General features: G+C 41.4%; 1 long non-coding RNA gene across 1 annotated transcript; it reads left to right on the top strand.

Moving 5' to 3' along the window:
• Positions 1 to 2715: 2715 nt before the first annotated feature.
• LOC138924797 (uncharacterized) lies at positions 2716 to 8457 on the top strand. Its single transcript, XR_011440059.1, has 3 exons — positions 2716 to 2928; positions 3012 to 3182; positions 6458 to 8457. It is a non-coding gene; the product is annotated as an uncharacterized lncRNA (long non-coding RNA).
• The last annotated feature ends 87 nt before the right edge of the window (positions 8458 to 8544 follow it).

Raw genomic sequence — 8544 nt, 5'->3', positions numbered from 1 at the left:
ACACCTAAAGCCCTGCATGCTCTAAATATTCAGTCTGCTGATAGCTAAGGAAGAACAAGTTTCTGACAAAATGAGAGAAAGGGTAAGTTTCAATGGGGTGTTTGGAGATTGGGATGCTACGCCAGGGAGCAAAGTAGGGAATTTGTCTTCCCTATAGACAGAAAGCTCTTTCTCGTCCTGCAAAAAATAGGAAATAGGACTGTGGACAGGCATGCAGGGACCAGAGGACACTCAATGGGGAAAGTAGGACTGTGTGCCAAAGTCTCATTCCATCCAATTTACTCTTCCACCTAAGGCCACCTAAAGAGGGGTGTGCTTAGGCACAGAGTGGGGACCTCGTGTAGTGGCATGCTTTTAAAGTGAGAGCAAGGCTAACAAAATAATAGGTTTACGAGCAGAAGACTCAGTTTGATTTGGAATTTATATTTGGAAACCAATTGTCAAGGTCATCTTGACAAACTCGTGTACTAGCTCATCCCTTTGAAAAGGGATGGCCAAATTTGTCTGGTGGAATTTTTCCCTTTACGTTATAAGTTAAACTGCTAGCATGAAAACTGATTACAGTAAAAAACACAAAACCCAGAACCTAGGATTGAGGTGTGACTTTGTCCTTTACACATTAAATATTGCAACACATCTTTCCTAACATACTATGTGCCGCAATATGTCAACATAAGTTTAAGAAGAAATGCAAGGACTGACTGTAAATCTCAGTTTCAAACTGACTTTCCCACCTTTTGTCTGTTTGTTTAAGATTTAAAGGGACCTCTCTCTGTTTTAGTTACCAGACCCTCCTCAAAATGGAGGTACTCAATGTCCCCGCATTTGAGGCTCATTCTTTACTGACTTACTCAGAGGCTATCTCCAATTCACAGTCCAGCCTTTAAGAAGCAGAATCTTCTTCTCCTCTGAACTCCCTGTGGCAAGTTGAGCTAACAGATTCCTCCCTCCCTGACCTCGATCATCAGCAGAGGCTCTGATATGAAAAAGACTCCATCAAACTGGATCATTCCTGCAGACAGCAAAGGAAACAACCACTGACAACCAGTGGACTATGATCTTTAGTGCAATGTGGCTGGCCTAAGGTGGGGCAGAGAAAGAGTCAAAAGCTTTATATCAGGGGTAGGGTGGGGTTCTCTGTTATTCTTAAAGGATTAGGCAAAGGGAGGGTAACTCTGGTTATCTCTAGATGAGTAATGTGTGTCTCTGCAAGATGTGTTGAATCACAGGGGATCCAGTAACACAGACCAGCCAATCCATGACTGTCACTGGTAGACACAGACCTGGGATCAGGGCCCCTCATTTATCTCATTTTGGAAACAGGAGCTTGTCTGCCTCTGGAGAGCGTGAGTAGGGGAAACTGAGGAATCCGTCTTGCTACCTAAGGCACTCACTCCACTTGAGATGGATCCACCCCTCCCGCCACCTCAAGAGCACGAGCTTATATCCTGTCTCAACTGCAGGCATGGGCTTCCTGTGGGCATATAAATATGCTAAAGTTGCTACCATCTTAAGAAACAAAAATTTTCCTCAAAGTCATCCTCAAGAGTGACTTCCTCAGGGAAGTCTTCCCTTAGGCCCAGAGCATCCTTCCTTCTCTGCAGTCTTTGTCATTTTATATTTATTTGTCTCACACTTTTTTTGAGGATGCTTAGCCCTGAGCTAACATCTGCTGCCAATCCTCCTCTTTTTTGCTAAGGAAGACTGGCCCTGAGCTAACATCCATGTCCATCTTCCTCTACTTTATATGCGGGACGCCTGCCACAGCATGGCTCGCCAAGCAGTGGTGCATAGGTCTGTAGCCGGAATCCAAACTGGTGAACCCCAGGCCCCTGAAGCAGAACGTGCGAACTTAACTGCTGCACCACGGGGCCAACCCCTATTTGTGTCACACTTTGATTAAAATATTTCTTCCTACCAAACTATAAACTCCACAAGGACAAGGATTACGTCTATTTTCACCCAAGGTTCTGTCCCTAACACCTACCACTAAGCAGGTACCCAATAAATGGCCATTAAATCAGAGGGTGAGCACATGTGGACAGGACTGGGTTTCCTGCGGGAGGAGATGGGGTCACCAGATTTGACTAGAAGGCTACCTGTGGGCAGGCGGACTCCAGAAGGGAGAAACATCTCAAGTGAAGGCAGCATTCGAGAGGCTTCGTGCCAGTCTTCCTCTGTGCAGTAAAATTAGTCAGAATTTCAGCCTTCAAACTTCCACATTGGAATACCCTTCTGAGGTGCATCTCACTCTTCAGAATTTAGCATATCTACATACTCCTGCATTTGAAGGCTGCTGAAGGCTCATCAGGTAGGATGGCCATGAAAGAGAAGGGCCCAGACCTCCTACCTTGCTGAAAGCCTCATCAGAGAAGGGGCTGGAAGAGCATTGGCCCCTCAAGAGGAATGGAAGGCAGCATCCCCCTTGATGCTGAAGACAACCTCAGTAAGACAACTTCTCCAATGTCCCACGTAGGTTAGGAAAATCCCCCTTCCAGACTGGAATGCAACAGGGCCCCCCATAAACCCAGGTTATAATTTTAAAACCAATAAATTCCAAAGTCTTCTTCATAGCAGTATTTTAGCCTGAAATGTTTTTGTTTGATAAAACTCCATCCTTGCCTTTAAGAAAATTATTGCTCAATTTTTCAACATCTTGAAAAACAGAGAAGCATCAATTGATTTACCCATCCATCCCTCCATTTATTTCTTCAGCAAATACATTTTGACAAGGCAGCCGCAGAACTTACAGTGTCAAGAGGAGCCACGCAAACAACCTATTACACAATGAGAAAGAACCAAGCAGCACGCAGCCTGGAGCGGCCAAACATCGGAGGACCGCGCAGAAATAAGCACGTAATCCTGACCTCTTCCACACCATCCATCGCCTGCATTTGAGGACTAAAATTTAATGTTTTCATGGACTTTGTAAGTTTTGTTTTATTTTAGACTCAGTCTTGTGAAAATTAGAAAATAGATTAATAATAGTTTCCTGTTCTCCATCTCTTTAGAAGGCAAATAAAAGGAAACCAGAGTTTTGTTGTGGCAACCAGGGAAGAAGTAAACACCAGAAGCTGTGCAATGGCAAAACGTTAAGATCCTGCAGGACCCGAGGATCAGATTGTGTGTCCTCTTGTACTCAGGATGAGGAAACAGGCCCAGGGGAATAGAATGAAGCTTGGGTAATTACAAGAATTTTTCACTAACAAATGATGTGACTATAATTAGCATTTTCCATTTGAAAAAGGATATATGGTTTAAGTGCCTTAAGTAATTCATTTAAATTTTTTTAACAACTCTATGAATAGGCACAATTGTTATCCCCACATTACAGATGAGGAAATTGAAGCATAGAAAGGTTAATTTGCCTAATTATTGTATAAACAACAACTACTTGTCAGCTAGTAAGTATTAGAGCTGGAATTCAAACCCAGGGAGTCTGGTTCCAGAAATCAGAAACAAGGTGTTTAACGTCACATGTTTTACCTCTTGTACTTTTGGAAAATACACACGCGTTTTTTTAATGGGATCATTCTCATTGAACAGGTCTAGTTTTTGGTGATGAGTGGTTTCATTTTATTTTTCCAGATAAAGGAAATATGAAGTTAAGACGGACATGAATACGTTTCTAACTCTCAGGGAATATCACAAAGGGTAAAATGTGCTTTTACAGTAATTTAATATCATTTTCTGAAAGCTGCCATGCTATTGCGTTACCTGGCAATATCAGATCAACGTCAGTCTCTGTTCAAACACCAGTTGTGCAAAGCCGGTCAGAGTAGCTGGTAGCCAGGCAGACTCAGTCACAGACTGTCTCTCTAGGCACCGAAATTATAATTGGCCACCTAATCACGGTGCCTCTTCACTTTAGAGAAAGAAAATACAAGATACAAAATATCATTAGGGATAAATCACAGGTAACTTTATTTAACAAATAACACAGGCACAGATAGTGTTTGTTAAAATATGCAAATAATAGGGGCGTTCTTCATTTGTTCATTCACTCATTCAGCACGTGTCTACTAAGTACCTATGTGCCAAATGCCGCGGCAAATGCCAGGAACAGATAAGAACGAACAGGGACTGGCTGCTAAGGGGCACGAAGTCTGGTGGGGGCCAAAACAGTGTATTATCATGTGCTTCTGGAACCCAAATGAGGGCAAGTCTCCTGATGGGACTGGATGGGAAGAGCTTTGGAATCACATACACCCGAGTCCTAATCAAGCCACTTAACTCAATCACTCTCTGTGCTCTCATCTGAAAAGTAGAGATAAATACACCCACCTCACAGGCAGTAAGGACTAAATTCCATGCCCCAAACATGCTGGTTCTCTTTTCCACCGTTCTTCAAACTTCCCAATCACCCCATGCTCCCCACCTACCAAGAAAAAAAAATAGCTGGAGGAGCTGGGGAAGGTTTCATTCACTTAAGTGGCGACACATGAGCTGGGGCTTGAAAGATGAGTAAAAGGTGAAGTTGACAGGCAGAGTCAGGAGCCAGGGCTTCCAGGAAGTGGGGACAGTGTGTTCAAAAGCACTAAGGTATGAAAGACCGTGGCACTAGGGAGCTGGGGACAGTAAGGGTTTAGAACACGGGCTGCATAGAGGGGCGTAGTTGACCAGTGCTGTGAGCACCAAGCTGGGAAAGGCAGGTGGATATGATTGGTCAGCTGTGTGCATATAGTGCCATTTCCAGACTAGAGAGACAAAAGCCGACCTCCCTGGAGCTGGGTGTTGAACGCTGACCACGTGATACACATTCTCCTCTCTGAGCTCCATCCAGGCGCAGCGTGGGCTCTGCTCCCCCTCTTCACCCCCCGGAGAGGAGCTCAGAGTCCAGGCCTCACGTCCCAATGTTGGACACTGAGTTGGATCTTCTAAGATCCTAGATCTTCCTTGATATTTTAGTTTTGAGACCCAGTATCTAGTTGTTTCATCATGCGTGAAACCGAGACAGTGAGCGATCTACTCAAGTATCTTCTTCCTACCAGTAGGAAATAGTAGCCCATTTAGGGAGCACGACTCTAAAGAAACCCAACCATAAATGTAAGTCATGGTATTACTCAGTTTCTCACTTAAATCAAATTCAAATTCATAGAAAAGAAAATCATTATACTGACATTAGAAGTTTATAGAGGTTCATGTAATTATGATAAAGAAAGAGATCATTACTTTTATAGTAATTATTTTAAAAATCATAATTTTATGGCTAACTATGCTGCATTGTAGGGTTGGCTACTTTGTAGGCAGGAAAACAGTAATCAGCTTTAGTAAAGAAAATGCTCAGGGGCCGGCCCGGTGGCGCAGTGGTTAAGTTTGCACGTTCTGCTTCTCGGTGGCCCAGGGTTCGCCAGTTCAGATCCCTGGTGCAGACATGGCACCGCTTGGCACACCATGCTGCGGTAGGCATCCCACATATACAGTAGAGGAAGATGGGCATGGATGTTAGCTCAGAGTCAGTCTTCCTCAGCAAAAAGAGGAGGATTGGCAGTAGTTAGCTCAGGGCTAATCTTCCTAAAAAAAAAAAGAAGAAGAAGAAAATGCTCAGAAGAAAAGGGAGGTGAGCTGTGGAAGGGGAGACATTGCATTTGAAGCCAGAAAACCTGGTTCATGCTCCAGTCTGTCATTTATTGGCTCTGTGTCTTTGGAGAAGTCATTTAACCTCTCTGAACTCCACTTTCCCCTCTCACTGAATAGGGAAAATAATAATACCTACATGATTGGCTTATTTTAGTATCAAGTGGCATAACATATGTCAAGGTGTTTTGTAACCTAAAGTCATTTTACTATTTATAATAATTACTAATTGGAAAAATAATCTATGTTAAAAGTGTACTATCAAAGAAAAAATTTATACAAAAGCCTACTAACATCACCGCTATCAAACTTTGCAAGGATATTATGGAAAACAAGAAACTTCCTATGTATGTTGCTTGAATAATAATGTTCTATTTTCTTCCTAAGGCATTCATTTATGCTAAAATTTAGTAATGGCTGTTCTCTGGATCATTAGAGATGTTCCTGTGAATAGGGCTCATGATCATAGAGAAATACTGCACATTCCATCCCAACTTAGAGAGACTGATTAAAACCTCTGAGAAACCCCACAATAACTTTAACTTGGTGTTTCCCAAACTTATTGGAGTGTAGAACTCTGTTTTCAAGTGTTAGCTTGAGTTAAAAGAACATACTTGGGGAATATTTTTATACATACTTTTCTTAAAAGCATCCACAACAAACCCAATAACGCTTGCTAGGAGCAGTGTGTCAATATAATTTCAGAGCAGAGAGCTCAATCGATCAAGCTTTGTCAGAATGGTAGTAAATTCCAACTGCTTTCTAAGCTTTTCTCTGGATTGCAAACGTTTTGTTTTCCTCTATCACTAGGCGAATGTGTAGTACTGTCTGAAAATAAGTCACGAAAATAATGTCTCAAGAAGCGTGCTCTGTTTTTCAGATGGAGAGACTGAGTCACTAAGAACTGAAGTGGTCACGGTGGCCAAGCTTGCACAGCTGGTAGGTGGCGGCTCTGAGATTCGGACTCAAGCGATCTGCTCCAGAGTCAGCGAATCATCTGACGATAAATGAAAATGTGTTTCTCGATGTGGTCCTGCAGAGAGATTCATATCGCCAGTGAGAGCTGCCAGTGAGAGCTGCTCCATATTCCTTCACACACTAGTTTAAAACAAACCCTTGAGGAGCGTTGAGTCAATTCAGCACAGCTGTTAATAGCTCAAGTTTTTGACGGTAGCAAGTTAGATAATGGTTGTCAGCTGTGTCACACCACCCAGACATTGCTGCTTTGAGCTTTTCTAAAACTCTAATGATGTACAATAGCTATGAAGGCTGACAAACTTGAACTTTACTCAGCACTTCATTGCTTCATAGATGAATGCAACTCATTTTACCTCAACCTATAACCTGATTAATATTAACAGCATATATAGATGAATAACCCATAGTTCTCTAATAAATTAGGCAATGAACTGCTGTTTTTGATCTTCTCTGTACTAGCTAAGATAAAATGCTAAGAACTTATTAAATAAGCAGTTCACTAAAAAGTTGAGCAGTTGCATAGTCAACTAGTATTCGGCTTAGAATTGCATTGATGCCATCTTCATTTGTGCTTTCTCTGGAATGGCTTTTCATTTTAGATACCTGGGTTTTGCTTTTACTGAATCTCAAGTTAGGCAGAGAGAAACATCTATCTATCTCAATCTCTCACTAATTCTCTCTCAAGCTTACCAATTTTGACACTTTACTCGCTTCTTAAAAGATGTTTATATTTATTAAATAAGATTCAATGGAGAAGTGTGGTAGTATAAAGATAATCTAGTTTCAACAAGCTTAAGGGGACTTCACAATTATTCAGATGTATTCTAATTTCACAAAATGGAAACTTCTAGTTATGAGAAACTAAAGAGGTATACCATATTTGGTCAAGTGGGAGATAATCAGCTTTTATAAAACAATATTTCTTATATACTCCTTCTTATCTGGTTTTTCTAAGTTCCAAAACAGTAACTCCTGGGAAGATATTTATTGCATCATCTTTCTAATGAATCTGCCTTGTCGGATGGTGTTAGTACAATTTGATGCATGGATGTGCACATCAATGTCGTATTTTGTTAACGTTCCTGGTTATCATACATCATCCAGGTGGATTTTTGTTGTGTTATCCTGTTTCTTAGAGTAGTAAGTTGCTGCTGGTGTTTTCGTTAATGGGAACTGTAAAATGAGAAGATTCCGGGTATTCATGGTATGAACAAACAGTTAGACCTACCATTCTGAATCAAGCTCAATTGGATATGCGAGAATTCAGAAAGGAATTTGTGTTGCCTGGTGAGTTTGCTAAACTGTGGGGTCAGGTCTCCGTAGGAGAGTTTTTTTTTCCCTAAAGAACGACAAATGAGTACTAAATAAACAGGAGATTGTGGACATATTTGTTACGTGGGCCTTCTTTGAAACAAAAATTTTGGTTAACATCAGAAAATGGCTTTAATATAAACAGTTTTTCTTAGAATGGTAGGTAGTGCCTTTAATAACCAGAATTGAAATTATACTGCTATTTATTTTTTCCTAATTCCTTCTTTATATATACTGAGGATTATGCTTAAACTGAAATCCTAGGGAAAAAAATTACTACAAAAGCCCCCTACCCGTAGTTAAGCGCCAGCAGCTTATTCCCTGCTTCGCTCTTGCATAAGTGACTTTTACTGTGAATGACAGGTTTTTCATTTGTACCCCTTCCCCAGATGTTTACTTTTTTCCCTTTATGTCAAGTTCAGGTTTGACATCCCCAAACCTGGAGGAAATTTAGAGTCACCAACCAGATGGACACTTTTACAGACCAAAAAATGAAGATCAACCTGCATTCCTGCCTGTGTGGCAGATCCAATAAACACAACCTTGACCAAGGAAGAAAGTTAATCATCAAAAAAAAAAAGAAAAGAAAAATAACAACCAACTCACACCAAGATCTTCTGTGTTATGGGGCTCCAGGAAGGAGAAGCAGGGGCTTACAGCTCCCAGGCTTCACTCTTG

Source organism: Equus caballus, chromosome 6, assembly GCF_041296265.1.
Source record: "Equus caballus isolate H_3958 breed thoroughbred chromosome 6, TB-T2T, whole genome shotgun sequence".
NCBI classification, from domain to species: Eukaryota; Metazoa; Chordata; class Mammalia; order Perissodactyla; family Equidae; genus Equus; species Equus caballus.
Note: the sequence above shows the minus strand (reverse complement) of the source record. Positions and strands in the feature narration are given on the sequence as shown.